Raw genomic sequence first — 16,276 nt, 5'->3', positions numbered from 1 at the left:
GTTGTGATTATGGTTGACTTTTTGGAGCTAGGATGTACAATAAATTCTCCCAATACGTCAGAACTCTCAAACAGTCTTCAGTGATTTCGTTCAACGAAAGCAACGGCAGATGTTCTTTTGCATGACAATGCAAGACCACACTCCAGTCATCACACAACCGAAGAGATTGTGAAAATTTGATGAGAAGTCTTGCCTAATCCCCCATACAGCCCTGACCTGGCACCATCAGACTTCTATCTATTCGGGCTGCTAAAAGCTTTGAAGAACAGAAGGTCAAGAAGTCCGTGCTTCACCGGCTTCGGAAGCAGGACCGTGCGTTTACAACACGTGAATGACCTTGTTAAAAATGGACGAAAAGATTATATCGAAAATGTATAATATGTAACAGTCAGTCAACCGGTTGCACACAACTGTTTAACACATTAACCAGGTTTCGATAGTTCTAAGACTGTCTTCGCCAGAATGGTATAAAAGTTATATGAACTCACAAGACAACATTTAAACTTTCAGCAACAGTGCTATCATGGAACAAATCCATGTCATTTGACGATAGCACTATTGCAGAAAATTTAAAAGTTGTCATGAGAGTTCATGTGACTTTAACCATTCTGATGTAGATAGTCTTAGAGCTATCGGAACCTGCTTAATGTGTTAAAAAAAATTGTGTTCATCCGGTTGGCTGACTCTTACATTTTATATATTTGCATACACGGTTGCTGAGCGCACAGCCAAGAAATGTTTAAAACATTTATACTGAAAATTCATGATTTAAACGTCAGTGTTATGGTTTCCAACCTACGTAGTTGCATTTGAAATTCTTGACGAATTAAAAAAAAACAAAAGGAATAGGGGGCTTTACGTTTTGATTGTCCCTCGTACAAAGTGAAAAGAAGGGTCTCAACACGTTTCCCTGTTGCACACGTAAAGTTAGTTCTACATTTGTCGATGACTCTCCATCTAAGACAATATGACACGTCCTCCATACCACAAAATCCTCCATCCAATCACAAATTTCTCTTGATAACTCATACGATTGTACTTTTGATAATAAGCGTAGATGTAGTACACTACTGGCCATAAAAATTGCTACACAAAGAAGAAATGCAGATGATAAACGGGTATTTATTGAACAAATATATTATACTATAACTGACATGTGATTACATTTTCACGTAATTTGGGTGCATAGATCCTGAGAAATCAGTACCCAGAACAACCACCTCTCGCCGTAATAACGGCCTTGATACGCCTGGGCATTGAGTCAAACAGAGCTTCCATGGCGTGCACAGGTACAGCCGCCCATGCAGCCTCAACACGATACCACAGTTCTTCAAGAGTAGTGACTGGCGTATTGTGATGAGCCAGTTGCTCGGCCACCATTGACCAGACGTTTTCAATTGGTGAGAGATCTGGAGAATGTGCTGGCAAGGGCAGCAGTCGAACATTTTCTGTATCCAGAAAGGCCCGTACAACCTACAACATGCGGTCGTGCATTATCCTGCTGAAATGTAGGGTTTCGCAGGGATCGAATGAAGGGTAGATCCACTGTTCGTTACACATCTGAAATGTAACGTTCACTGTTCAAAGTGCCGTTAATTCCAACAAAAGGTGACCGGGACGTGTAACCAATGGCACCCCCTACCATTACGCCGGGTGATACACCAGTATGGCGATGATGAATACACGCTTCCAATGTGCGTTCACCGTGATGTCGCCAAACACGGATGCGACCATCAGGATGCTGTAAAGAGAACCTGGATTCCTCCGAAAAAATGACGTTTTGCCATTCGTGCACCGAGGTTTGTCGTTGAGTACACCATCGGAGGCGCTCCTAGCTGTGATGCAGCGTCAAGGGTAACCGCAGCCATGGTCTCCGATCTGATACTCCATGCTGCTGCAAACGTCATCGAACTGTTGGTGCAGATGGTTGTTGTCTTGCAAGCGTCCCCATCTGTTGACACAGGCATCGAGACGTGGCTGCACGATCCGTTACAGCGATGCGGATAAGATGCCTGTCATCTCGACTGTTAGTGATACGAGGCCATTGGGATCCAGCACGGGGTTCCGTAGTACCCTCCTGAACCCACCGATTCCATATTCTGATAACAGTCATTGGATCTCGACCAACGTCAGCAGCAATGTCGCGATATGATAAACCGCAATCGCGACAGGCTACAATCCGACCTTTATCAAAGTCGGAAACATGATGGTACGCATTTCTCCTCCTTACACGAGGCATCACAAGAACGTTTCACCAGGCAACGCCGGTCAACTGCTGTTTGTGTATGAGAAATAGGTTGGAAACTTTCCTCATGCCAGCACGTTGTATGTGTCGCCACCGGCGCCAACCTAGTGTGAATGCTCTGAAAAGCTAATCGTTTGCATATTACAGCATCTTCTTCCTGTCGGTTAAATTTCGCGTCTGTAGCACGTCATCTTCGTGTTGTAGCAATTTTATAGGCCAGTTGTGTACTAAGTGAAATGCTTTTTGGAAATCAAGAAATACCCCATCTACCTGACTGCCGTCATTCAAATCTTTAAGTTAATGATGCCACAAAAGAGCAGTTTGGGTTTCACATGATCGATGTTTCCGGAATCCGTTGAGTTGGCACGGAAGAGATCATTCTGTTCGGCATAACTCATTATTTTTGCGCTCAGAATGTGTTCTAAGTCAGCACGGGGCACGGAGGCCCGTGGAGGGAGCCGACGTTGGCGACCTGGGCTTTGCTTAGGGTTGGGGAGTGAAGTGAGAGTCCTAGGCTGGACGGTAAACGAGGGGTGGTGGGTGTCTGCTGCACCGAGGCGAATGAGCGAGTTCTGGCCGGAGCCAGGAGGAAGAGCCTCGCCGAGCAGGCCTGCTGCGGTACGGCGAGCCGGACGTCACCAGTGGCTAGTGCTGGTCCCGATCACAGTATGGACACAGCCTGATGGAACAGCTGGTGTCTTTCCCCGGCCAACGGACTGCACCCCAGTGCAAGCTGAGAAAGGGATTTCTGCATGTCACGAGCAGCGCTACCGAGCGCTTTAGCAACTGACAATTGCTCCCTGGTGTTTTAGATCTTGATACAGCGCACTTCGTTGTGTACGAGCGGTGTACGGGGTATATTTGCTATTAATAATGGGTTTTCACAGATATCGTTGTTGTGTGACAAGTTGTCGTTGTTATTTCGCAGTACTCAATGCGTGCGAGGGTGTGCGCTACGAGAAAGAGCAGATTAAATTGTTGAATTACATGCCGTTAGCGTAATCAATTTTATTTGCCAGAAAGTGATTTTATTTGAAGTGCACCTTGCGGGAAACTCATTGGCTCACACAGTTTGTACTGATGAGTAACTTTGTTCTTCTTCTGTGCGAGTGATCGAGTGCGTACGTCATTGTATAAGAATTTCTTGAGATCTATGCTTAAGCGGCTTGGTAGAGTGTTCTGGGTAGCTTCTTGTGGTAGCTCACTGGTGGCGGCGGTAGTAGTAGTAGTAGACCAATGTTTAGTTACGTGTTCGTAACTCATAACTCACTCTAGCTATGTCTAACAAGGGAACTTTCCCAGGTGTAAATAAACAATCTCTGCGAAACTTGGCAGGTATGTAGACGGGTCAAAGTAATGCAACGCGTACTTTTCTGGTTGTGCCGAAGTTCACTTTTAAGGAGTATAACACACCCTGAAAGGTAATTTGGCATTTTAGGTTAAGAGGGAATATCTTCGAACAGAACATAAATAAATGTATTTCATATAAAATTTGAAACGTAATTAACATTCTTGAAAACTATATAATCAGCTTTTGTAATAATTTGAAATTCTGCAATATTTAATTTTGAAAATAAATATCTTTTCTTATAATACAAATTAAAGAATCTTTCAAGCCACATCCACCAATTTGTAATAAAGCTGGTTTCTGAAATAACTGTATTGGGAAACAAGCTGCACACAGTGTGCTATCGGCGTATTTTCTCATACCTGGGAACAAGGAACTTGTTCATCTGGTAATCCAAAACGGCTCGATATTACAGGTACAGCCGTCGGACGTATACAGCTTCCGATGTCAGAAGAACTTTGAAAGATTTTCATCTCTAGTTCTGCTGAATGATTACGTTGTCTATCTCCACTTGAGAAGCAATACACATCAAGCTGCAGTCATTAGTACATGATCCGTTCTCTTGTCCGAGGTTTACCAACGTACTGAAATATCCCTGATAGAAATAAGAATATTTAGAGGATCGTCCGCCACAATTTGTGAATCCTGCTGAATCTTGTGTTGTGTTGTCCATTGTGTGTATTATGTGAAGAAATTTCGTTCATTTTAAGTGCAAGGTGCATAAAAGCGTTATGTTTTAAGTATTTCTTTACAGATTATCTTTATTGTAATGATTTTGGTTCATAGTAACTTATTATTTTCAATTAATAAAATTCACATATGTGAAAGGGTAAACTAAAAAAACAAAGAAAACCATGAATGTAAAGGGTAAATAATTATTTAAAAGGTAAATCAAAAATAAGTAAAACCAGTAATTATAATAGTAATGAATTTATAGATATTTCAATTAGGTATATTGAAAATACTCTAACAGTACATTGCCTTCAGCTCATTTTCCAAAACTCGTATTTCAGAAACGAGTTATATTATACATGAATGGACGTGGCGTGGACGATTCTTTCATTCATGTTGTAACAGAAGTTTTTAGTTTTCAAAATTAATTAATGGTGGCGGGTTATTTTGCAAAATTTCAAATTATTACAAAACATGATGACAGAGTTTTCAAGAACGTTAATAACATTTCAACTTCTACATGAAACACAACTTTTACACATCATGGTTTCGAAGATATTTCCCCTAAACCTAACGCCCCAAATTACCTTTTGGGGTGTGTTTTACGCCTTAAATGTGAAACTGAGCAAAAATGAAATAAAGACGTACTGCATTATTTTGACCTCTCTACATACAGGCCAAGATCGCTTATCTAGACCTGGGAATTTTCCCTTGTAAGAGTTGTTTTGGCATCTTATGTTTAGTTACAGAACTCGCATCCGTTCATAATTACAGTTTATGGTCGAGAATCATGCACTGTAAGCTGTTATTGTTGTTGCCCAGTTATGTATCCTAGAGAAAAGGTTGTGTTTTAACTCTGTTCATTGTATGGAAGATTTTTTTTGTACTGATCGTTTTGAGCCCTGCTTAAGGTTCTTCACAGACTACAAAAGAATATACTATGTTACTGAAACTGTAGTACATTTCTATTATTCAAAGTATTTCTACGTTTAGTAAATTAATCGTTAAACTGAGCCCCACATCTGCACAACCCCAGCCCGAACCCCACTCCAGCTGAATCCTACGAGAACGAAACTATGAGACAAGTACAACATCGCTCGATTTTATATCGCAATTCTTTTGGACTGCGCTCGTTTTCCGTCTCGACAGACGTTAAACCCTAATAATGACCAGGCAGCAACGAACATGTCTTCCAACACTCGGCAAAATCGTTGCCATCAAATGTCCAAACAGCCGCCATTTCGCTGAAGAGATAGCCAGTAGTGGCAATAATGAAACTGCTTGATGAAGGTACCACATAATGAAGGGTGCGAGCCGGTATCGTTTGGAAAAGCGGTCCGAGTAACGAGGTGAAGCGAATTACTTCAGGTGCCGTCGTAGCGGCTGAGTACGTCATAGAAAGGAGATTCCAGAACTACTACAACACTGTCGGCCTCGTTATCGAGTTTCCATTTAGCATCCAAACGCGAAACAAGCCACTCTTTATACTTTCAGTCCAACCCACACAGCCGAACGACTGGGCCATCTTTTGTACTTATCACGTCCCGCATCAAACAGCAAACTCAAAAGCGGAAGTTAGAAGAAAGTCATCCTTGCGTTATATCATAACTATCAGTTGCAGGTTGACAGATAGTGAAACTTCAGAAAAAAAAAAAAATTCTTCCTTTTTTCATTTTCAACATTTCGTTGACAGGGAACCAGCAACTTCATTAAATTTCAGAAAGCGTCTATTAACGGAAATTACAACGGTTCCGGTACTTATAATTGATGACTAGTTTCAAACCTCACAGGTTTATTTTCAAGCCTGGCCTTCTGACGGTGCACTGACAGTGCCTGATCTTAATAATAAACACCAAAGTGGCAGCACACGCTTCATAAAATATTTGTAGAATGAATGTCTCAATCCATACGTGTCTCTTAGTCAGAATCAAACTGACTGACTGACTGATTTTGACTTGCTAAGAGGCACATGTGGATTGTGACATCCATTCTTCAACCATTTTATTAAGCATATGTTGCCACTTTGTTTAGTCTGGTAAGTACAGGAGATACATGAAGATAGTAACTGTACTCGAAAGAACAGATACAATTGATGGCCGTGCAGCTTCTCTAGAATAAATGATAGTTAATTGAAACTCTCAGCTGCCGACAGGTGTTGTTGACATACCTTGATGGGGACAGCTGAAAATGTGTGCCACGACGGGTACTCGAACCCGGGATCTCCTGCTTACATGGCAGCCGCTCTATCCATCTGAGCTACCGACGACATAGATGGAAAGGGCGACTGCAGGGACTTATACCTTAAACGATTCCCGTGCTTTCAGCTGTCCCCATCAAGGTATGTCAACAACACCTGTCGGCAGCTGAGGGTTTCAATTAATTATCATTTATTTCAGAGAAGCTACACTGTCACCAGTGGTATCTGTTCTTTAGAGAACAGTACTATCTTCATACATACACTACTGGCCATTAAAATTGCTACACCACGAAGATGACGTGCTACAGACACGAAATTTAACTGACAGGAAGAAGACGCTGTGATATGCAATTGATTAGCTTTTCAGAGCATTCCCCACAAGGTTGGCGCCGGTGGTTACACCTACAACGTGCTGATATGAGGAAAGTTTCCAACCGATTTCTCATACATAAACAGCAGTTGACCGGCGTTGCCTGGTGAAACGTTGTTGTGATGCCTCGTGTAAGGAGGAGAAATGCGTACCATCACGTTTCCGACTTTGATAAAGGTCGGATTGTAGCCTATCGCGATTGCGGTTTATCGTATCGCGACATTGCTGCTCGCATTGGTCGAGATCCAATGACTGTTAGCAGAATAGGGAATCGGTGGGTTCAGGAGGGTAATACGGAACGCCGTGCTGGATCCCAACGGCCTCGTATCACTAGCAGTCGAGATGACAGGCATCTTGTCCGCATCGCTGTAACGGATCGTGCAGCCACGTCTCGATCCCTGAGTCAACAGATGGAGACGTTTGCAATACAACAACCATCTGCACGAACAGTTCGACGACGTTTGCAGCAGCATGGACTATCAGCTCGGAGACCATAGCTGCGGTTCCCTTGACGCTGCATCACGGACAGGAGCGCCTGCGATGGTGTACTCAACGACGAACCTGGGTGCACGAATGACAAAGCATCATTTTTTCGGATGAATCCAGGTTCTGTTTACAGCATCATGATGGTCGCATCCGTGTTTGGCGACATCGCGGTGAACGCACATTGGAAGCCTGTATTCGTCATCACCATACTGGCGTATCACCCGGCGTGATGGTATGGGGTGTCATTGGTTACACGTCTCGGTCACCTCTTGTTCGCACTGACGGCACTTTGAACAGTGGACGTTACATTTCAGATGTGTTACGACCCGTGCCTCTACCCTTCATTCGATCCCTGCGAAACCCTACATTTCAGCAGGATAATGCACGATCGCGTGTTGCAGGTCCTGTACAGGCCTTTCTGGATACGGAAAATGTTCGACTGCTGCCCTGGACAGCACATTCTCCAGATCTCTCACCAACTGAAGACGTCTGGTCAATGGTGGCCGAACAACTGGCTCGTCACAATACGCCAGTCACTACTCTTGATGAACTGTGGTATCGTGTTGAAGCTGCATGGGCAGCTGTACCTGTACACGCCATCCGAGCTCTGTTTGACTCAATGCCTAGGCGTGTCAAGGCCGTTATTACGGCCAGAGGAGGTTGTTCTGGGCACTGATTTATCAGGATCTATGAACCAAAATTGCGTGAAAATGTAATCACATGTCAGTTCTAGTATAATATATTTGTCCAATGAATACCCGTTTATCATCTGCATTTCTTCTTGCTGTAGCAATTTTAATTGCCAGTAGTGTAGTTAAATGGCTACCCGGCCGTTGACCTTCGTCTGTGCGGATGCGCACAGGTTGCTCGAACTCTTACGGGAATCGTCACCATAGTGTGCGCGAGTAATGAGTGGATGGGCAAAGCATCTATTAGGAACACCACGTATGTAGATTGTGGACATTTGGGAATGTGAGTCTCACTGGAAGCGTGCGAGAGATATGTCCTTGCAGTCGCGCTATTCATCTGTGTCCTCGGTGGCTCAGATGGATAGAGCGGCTGCCATGTAAGAAGGAGATCCCGGGTTCGAGTCCTGGTCGCGGCACACATTTTCAGCTGTCCCCATCAAGGTATGTCAACAACACATGTCATCAACTGAGGGTGTCAATTAATTATCATTTAAGTATAGAAGATAGTCGTTCGGCTGAATGGGCTGGACTGGAAATATAAAGAGTGGCTTGTTTCGCGTTTAGATGCTAAATGGAAACTCGATAACGGGGCCGCCAGTGCAGCCTCAGTAGGCCATACTTGAAGATGAATCTGTAAGGTTTGAAACTAGTCGCCAAATCTAAATACTGCAACTGCTGGCAGATTCGTTAATAAACGTTTTATGTAATCAAATAATTTTCTCAAAATTTGCGACCAAGCGTTTTTCATCACCTAGATCCCATCAGTCCTATACAATTCAATTAAATTTATTACCTTGAATTTTAGAGCCGTTATCTGGAAATTCTACACAGGTCGCTCATGTTCAGTACTCACAGCGACACATAAAGAGAATAATTTCCATCTTATGTTACCAGATGTATTGCTGGCAGCACTGGAGGAACTCAGGGTTTGCAAACTTAACTACAGTTATTCGTAGACCTATTGTTGCTATACTATTCTGCATTTTCCACACTGGTATGTGCGTGCCTCGGAAATCCTCGCATCTACTCATACCCGTGCATGTGTCGATCATTCTCTGCGACAGAGGAAGCACTTCTTGTGATCTATTGATGTAATTTTGATACTCCGAGCTTCGAATAAATCTTATAGACAGTTGAGCAGTTGCATTTTAGGTATTCGATGTGCTAATATATTAACAACAGTACACAATTTCTGGTCACCTACAGCTGTTTTCAGACCAGGGCCCTATTGTCTGAATTCTCTTTCTATCTGGAAACGGGGGCAAGTGAAAACGACATATCAGAGGAACCTTCCTCTCAACATTCACAGTTTAGTGTGTTACTATATCCCTACTACACTCCCCTACGCCTCACCGTCAGATGGTCTCTTATTATTGCTTATGCCGCTTATTTTAATATTTTAACTGTCATTTTCTCGATATATGTTATAACCATCAGCACCCATTTCACCTCCACAACTGGATAAATGTTTTCTGTAGATCATGGATTACTGTATGCAGCTATAGGCAAATAAGTTGCCCTTGAGACTTCCAGGCAAAATAAAAGAGTGTGCGGACCGAGACTCGAACTCGGGACCTTTGCCTTTCGCGTGCAAGTGTTCTAGCGACTGACCTACCCAAGCACGACTCACGACTCGTCCTCATTTACTTCCGTCAGTACTTCATTTCCTACCTTCCGAACTTCGCAGAAGTTTTCTGCGAAACTGGTAGGACTACGCTCCTGAAAAGAAATATATCATGGAGACATGGCTTAGCCACAGCCTGGGGAATGTTTCCAGAATGTGGTAGCTCTTGCATGTTTCCTAATATCATCTTTGTACTTTCCACTAGGTCGCCATATTGGTGTTTTCTGATTCATCGGAACTGAGAAAAAGCCTCCTTGGCCATACATTGGCCTCGCTTTCTGTCTCGCTCACAGCACCATTTTCATTGCAGTCACTATTACCTCTTCCACTCCAGTTCGCTCTCTGATATATTTATGTTTATATCTCTCCTAATAAAAGAAAAGAACACATATAAAACACTCACAAAAAGAAGGGACTGAATGACAGGACAAGAGTTACGACGTTAGGGGCTAACGATAGAGAACGGTAGAGAGTAAAAATTATAGGGGAAGACAGCGGTTGGAACTTATCGAAAAGAATAATTGAGGACCTTGGATCTAAGTGCTTCTCTATATTGAGATGTTAGCTCAGGGGGGGGGGGGGGGGGAGAGAGTCGAGGCAGAACGCATCATACAAGTCAGATGACTGATAACTTACAAAAGAGACAGAAATAAACGAATCAGAATTTTCAAAATCAGTTCTTGCATCTTTCCACCAATGTCGAAGCAACCCTCAGTTTTTGAAAGATTTCCACATTAAACGTCCACGTCTTACTGTCACGACTAAAACAAATAATAAATACCGATTGTAGACTTTACGTTTCAATCATAATTGTAGGAAGCTTAATTCTAATCTAGTTTGCCAATGCCATTTTGGGCAATTTTTATTCTTGTGTTTACTTCTCCCTTTGTCCTTGCTGTCGTTGTCTTCAGTTGCTCTAAATATACAGGGTGGTCTATTGATAGTGACCGGGCCAAATATCTCGCGAAATAAGCATAAAACGAAAAAACTAGAAAGAACGGAACTCGTCTAGCTTGAAGGGGGAAACCAGATGGCGCTATCGTTCGCCCGCTAGATGGCGCTGCCACAGGTCAAACGGATATCAACTGCGTTTTTTTTAAAAAGGCGCCCCCCATTTTTTATTACATATTCGTGTAGTACGTAAAGGAATACGAATGTTTTAGTTGGACTACTTTTTTCACTTTGCTTCGTGATACATCACCCGTGTTAAAATGGACCGTCTACCAATTGCGGAAAAGGTCGATATGCTGCTCGGTATCCTGGACGACATCATCCAAGTGTCCGGACCGTTCGCCGGATAGTTACGTTATTTAAGGAAACAGGAAGTGTTCAGCCACATGAGAAACGTGAACCACTACCTGCAACAAATGATGATGCCCAAATATGTGTACTAGCTGCTGTCGTGGCTAATCCGCACATCAGTAGTAGACAAATTGCGCGAGAATCGGGAATCTCAAAAACGTCGGTGTTGAGAACCCTACATCAACATCGATTGCACCCGTACCATATTTATATGCACCAGGAATTGCATGGCGACGACTTTGAACGTCGTCTACAGTTCTGCCACTGGGCACAAGAGAAATTACGGGACGATGACAGATTTTTTGCACGCGTTCTATTTAGCGACGAAGCGTCATTCACCAACAGCGGTAACGTAAACCGGCATAATATGCACTATTGGGCAACGGAAAATCCACGACGGCTGCGACAAGTGGAACATCAGCGACTTTGGCGGGTTAATGTATGGTGCCGCATTATGGGAGGAAGGATAATTTGCCCCCATTTTATGGATGGCAATCTAAATGGTGCAATGTATGCTGATTTCCTACGTAATGTTCTACAGATGTTACTACAAGATGTTTCACTGCATGACAGAATGGCGATGTACTTCCAACATGATGGATATCTGGCACATAGCTCGCGTGCGGTTGAAGCGGTATTGAATAGCATATTTCATGACAGGTGGATTGGCCGTCGAAGCACCATGCCATGACTCACACGTTCACCGGATCTGACGTCCTCGGATTTTTTTCTCGAGGGAAAGTTGAAGGATATTTGCTATCGTGATCCACCGACAACGCCTGACAACATCCGTCAGCGCATTGTCAATGCATGTGCGAACATTACGGAAGGCGAACTACTCGCTGTTGAGAGGAATGTCGTTACACGTATTGCCAAATGCATCGAGGTTGACGGACATAATTTTGAGCATTTATTGCATTGATGTGGTATTTACAGGTAATCACGCTGTAACAGCATGCGTTCTCAGGAATGATAAGTTCACAAAGGTACATGTATCACATTGGAACAACCGAAATAAAATGTTCAAACGTACCTACGTTCTGTATTTTAATTTAAAAAACCCACCTGTTACCAACAGTTCGTCTAAAATTTGTGAGCCATATGTTTGTGACTATTACAGCGCCATCTATCACAAAGTGAAAAAAGTGGTCCAACTAAAACATTCGTATTTCGTTAAGTACTATACGAAGATGTAATAAAAATGGAGGTTTATATTTTAAAAAACGCAATTGATATCCGTTTGACTTATGGCAGCGCCATCTAGCGGCCCAACCATAGCGCCATCTGGTTTCTCCCTTCAAGCTAGACAAGTTTCGTTCTTTGTAGTTTTTTCGTTGGACGGTTATCTCGTGTGATATTTGGCTCGGTTACGATCAATGGACCACCCTGTATTTAAAAAATAGTTTCACGAGAGTCAGCCGGTGATTCATATGGTCCAGTCACATTAATGTGATAACGAGCTATGTTCAATGTCATCGTGAAATAATCACTCACAGACGGCAGCTGGCAGCAGTAGCAGCGGACGGTACATCAAGAGCGTCGGGGGATGCGGAAAACAGTGCAGTCGTTGTCGTAATGTGGAAACAAAGCGAGCTGTCTAATTTGTAAAACGGCTTTATCGCTGGCTTTCGGGCCAAGGGTGGAAGCATTTCCGAAACGGCTAAGTCCGTAAACAGTTCGCGTGCCGCCGTGGTTGAAGTGTGCCGTACATGGAAAAATGAGTCTATCCAAAACCGGCGCCGAGGCAACTGAGATGCACCACGGACCATAGATGACAAGGGCGAAACATGGCTGCGGAGATGTTGAGGACGAATAGACGCGCAACGGTAATCGCCCGGGTTCCCGGGTTCGATTCCCGGCGGGGTCAGGGATTTTCTCTGCCTCGTGATGGCTGGGTGTTGTGTGCTGTCCTTAGGTTAGTTAGGTTTAAGTAGTTCTAAGTTCTAGGGGACTGATGACCATAGATGTTATGTCCCATAGTGCTCAGAGCCATTTGCGCAACGGTAGAGCAAGTGACCGTCCAGATTAACCAATCTGCTACGAATAGTGTTTCCTGCTACATATGAGCCTCTGTAGTAGGCGATTGTTTCGTGCACCCATGCTGATTGCTTTTCATCGGTGGCGAAGGCTGGAATTTTCACGCCAATCCGGCAACTTGAAGTCCACTGAGTGGCGACTGGCGGCGTTTTCAGATGGATCACGTTTTATACTCCATCGAATTCGTCGCCGTTGGCGCGTACGGCGTGAAACGTCTGAAAGCAAACCCGCTGGAACAACCGTCGGAAGGGTGTAGGTCAGAGGAGGGAGATTGTGGAATCTTCTCGTGATATTCCCTGAGTGATTTTGTCATTCTGGAAGGGACAATGGATTAACACAAATATTCACATATCCTTGGGGAGCATGTACACCCTCACATGCAGTTTGTTTTTCCTCGGCATGACTGCATCTACCAGCAAGACAATGCAATGTGTCACACAGCTTCCAGTGTACGTGCGTGATTCGAACAGCACCAGAGTGAATTTACGGTACTCACTGGCCACCAAACTCACCGGATTTAAACCTACGAGCTAACATTCCAAAGATGTTCGGGCTCACATGCGGTTCTTCTTCGTCAAAATGTCTTGGCTCAAACTCGTCTACGGGTTGAACCGCACGTGTCGGATTACACGCCCTAAATTAGACATTTGTGACCCTTTGGTTAAACTGACTGGCTGATGGTGAGTTTGCGAAATCAAAGTTAATATAACACATAGTAACAGTAATAATAATATCTGGAACTAAATTAATGACACATAAATGATGTAGGCCACACAGTTGGGATTTGGTTAGAATAATGTTTATTCAGAAAGCAAACTAATAGCGAAAGTGGTCGTATTTAGAATTACTGTTACACTCGTGCGCATATTCATTTGAGACGGTTCGATCATTCACAATCTCATTGCGAATTACAAGTCCACGTCTGAACAACGCGAAATATTAGAGTTCGCACCAGGCGCGTGGCCGCTCACCGCTCAGAGACGAAGTCCCGCGATACCACACAACGCGAAATTTTCTGAGTCGTTTCTGTTCCTAGCTGCCTAAAGATCGGCTGTCCGCTTTCGCGTCTCAATCCGAACTGTTCCCCTTGGTGTCTCGACCAGCACTGTCCGCCTTCGCGTGTGCACCAGCCCTGTCTCTGCCCGTCCCCCGCCGCGTTTCCGGCGTGCCGACCATCGTCGCTCAACTGACTAGGGCAGTCCCCTTTCCTGAAGCCGTCCATCTGATTGATTACAGCTTATTCTACAGTATTTTACATTTAACATATTTAAATAATCAAAGTTTGGCCAGTTTCACGTTCTAAATAAAGTAACAATAATATCCATTACATAATAAAAGTTAAATTCTTTTACATAAAACCAACACAGTTTCCTTCTTAACTTTGAATGTCACGGCCAGTAGCGATGCACGAATGTGCTTTCTCATAAATAAATAAAGAACAAAAGTAACTATTATGCACTAAACTTCACAACAGATATTCTATTACCTAATGATTGAACAAGATGGCATGCTGTCATCGCTCAATGTGTTTTGTGTGGAGGAAATGATGTTCAGATTCTTAACTGAAAATACTGATGATTTCAATTTATTATATTTTTTAAACAAGTAAAGTTACAGAATTGGTATTTGCACTATTTGTCTCTTTAATGATGCGCTTCTATATGAAATGTCGATCGTTACGATCGACCAAAGCGTTCAGATTTTAGCATTCAGGTCTTTGTTACAAAACTTGTTAATTTCACTTTAACAGTAAATCCTAACCTATTATAGGTATGATCAATATTCAAGTTTTACTGGGATCACCATGAAATTTTATGGAGGATGGTAGATTAAAATTGCTGTGGCTTGATTCCCTGCATTACTACAGAATTAAATAGTTTTCATAAATGTTTCCCTTTCACACTACCACGTCTCCTCGGCCACAAAACCCTTCTACTGGGTTTCCCTATGAGGCAGGTTCTCGTCTGTCTCACTCGCACACTACAGCACTTAGGCCCCAATAGACAATAGACGCCTGTGAATTTCCCCATCTCGTGGTATATCTGCGCGCTTTGTGGCACGCGTTCCTGGACGACAGGGTTCGTTTCACAGGTCCTATAGTCTCTTTCGGCCACATATTTAAATGAGAGCGCAATGCTCGTTAGGCAACGGCCTTGCCGCAGTGGATACACCGGTTCCCGTGAGATCACCGAAGTTAAGCGCTGTCGGGCGTGGCCGGCACTTGGATGGGTGACCATCCAGCCGCCATGTGCTGTTGCCATTTTTCAGGGTGCACTCAGCCTCGTGATGCCAATTGAGAAGCTACTTGACCGAACAGTAGCGGCTCCGGTCAAAGAAAACCATCATAACGACCGGGAGAGCGGTGTGCTGACCACACGCCCCTCCTATCCGCATTCTCAACTGAGGATGACACGGCGGTCGGATGCTCCCGATGGGCCATTTGTGGCCTGAAGACGGAGTGCTGCTGCTCCTGCTGCAATGCTCGTTAACTCAGAAACCCAATTCGGGAATCTGAACGACTACCTCGATCGGCCTGTTCCCACAGAGAAACCTTATCCATTTGCCCACGGGACTGGAGTCCGCACGGCTCCATATCCACTTCGTTACCTCACAGAACCACTTTGACTGTCTTCCTGCACGTCTCGCAGCGGTTCGCTCTGCAAAAGGTGGTTACTCAGGATTTCTTCATGTGGTCACATTAATGTCACTGGGCCGTGTAGAATGTTTCCTACGGTTTCCTTAAACGACTTGAATTGAAAAAAGGAGTGGATTTTTAAAACAAGTCATCCTTGTTCACCTGAGAATGGACTAGACGTTGTGCTCTTTTTGTGTTTCTTTTGGAGAAGTCGGGGTAGGAACTTGTCTTGCGATGATGATACGCGCCGATGAATGATGAGATACCATGTGTGAAGCCGGCCGCGGTGGTCTCACGGTTCTAGGCGCTCAGTCCGGGACCGCGCGACTGCTACGGTCGCAGGTTCGAATCCTGCCTCGGGCATGGATGTGTGTGATGTCCTTAGGTTAGTTAGGTTTAAGTAGTTCTAAGTTCAGGGGACTGATGACCACAGATGTTAAGTCCCATAGTGCTCAGAGCCATTTGAACCATGTGTGAAAAGCACTAGTTAGGTTTCGCACGAGTAACATTGCTAACTCTGTGCTTTAGTGAGGAGAGATGAAGATCGATAGAAGGAGAGCTTAAGCCGAGTTTGCTAAGCCTCAGTGTAAACCGCGAAGGCACTTTCGGCGGCATACGTTAGCAAAGAGCTTCCGTCACTTTACAAAGTCGGGCTGCGGAGCAGCAGCGCG

General features: G+C 44.0%; 1 pseudogene; it reads left to right on the top strand.

Annotated features, from left to right (window-relative positions):
• Window positions 1–15,113: 15,113 nt before the first annotated feature.
• On the top strand, window positions 15,114–15,230 carry LOC124790871 (annotated as a pseudogene).
• Window positions 15,231–16,276: the final 1,046 nt, after the last annotated feature.

Source organism: Schistocerca piceifrons, chromosome 3, assembly GCF_021461385.2.
Source record: "Schistocerca piceifrons isolate TAMUIC-IGC-003096 chromosome 3, iqSchPice1.1, whole genome shotgun sequence".
Lineage (NCBI taxonomy): Eukaryota > Metazoa > Arthropoda > Insecta > Orthoptera > Acrididae > Schistocerca > Schistocerca piceifrons.
This window is presented reverse-complemented; position numbering and strand designations above follow the sequence as displayed.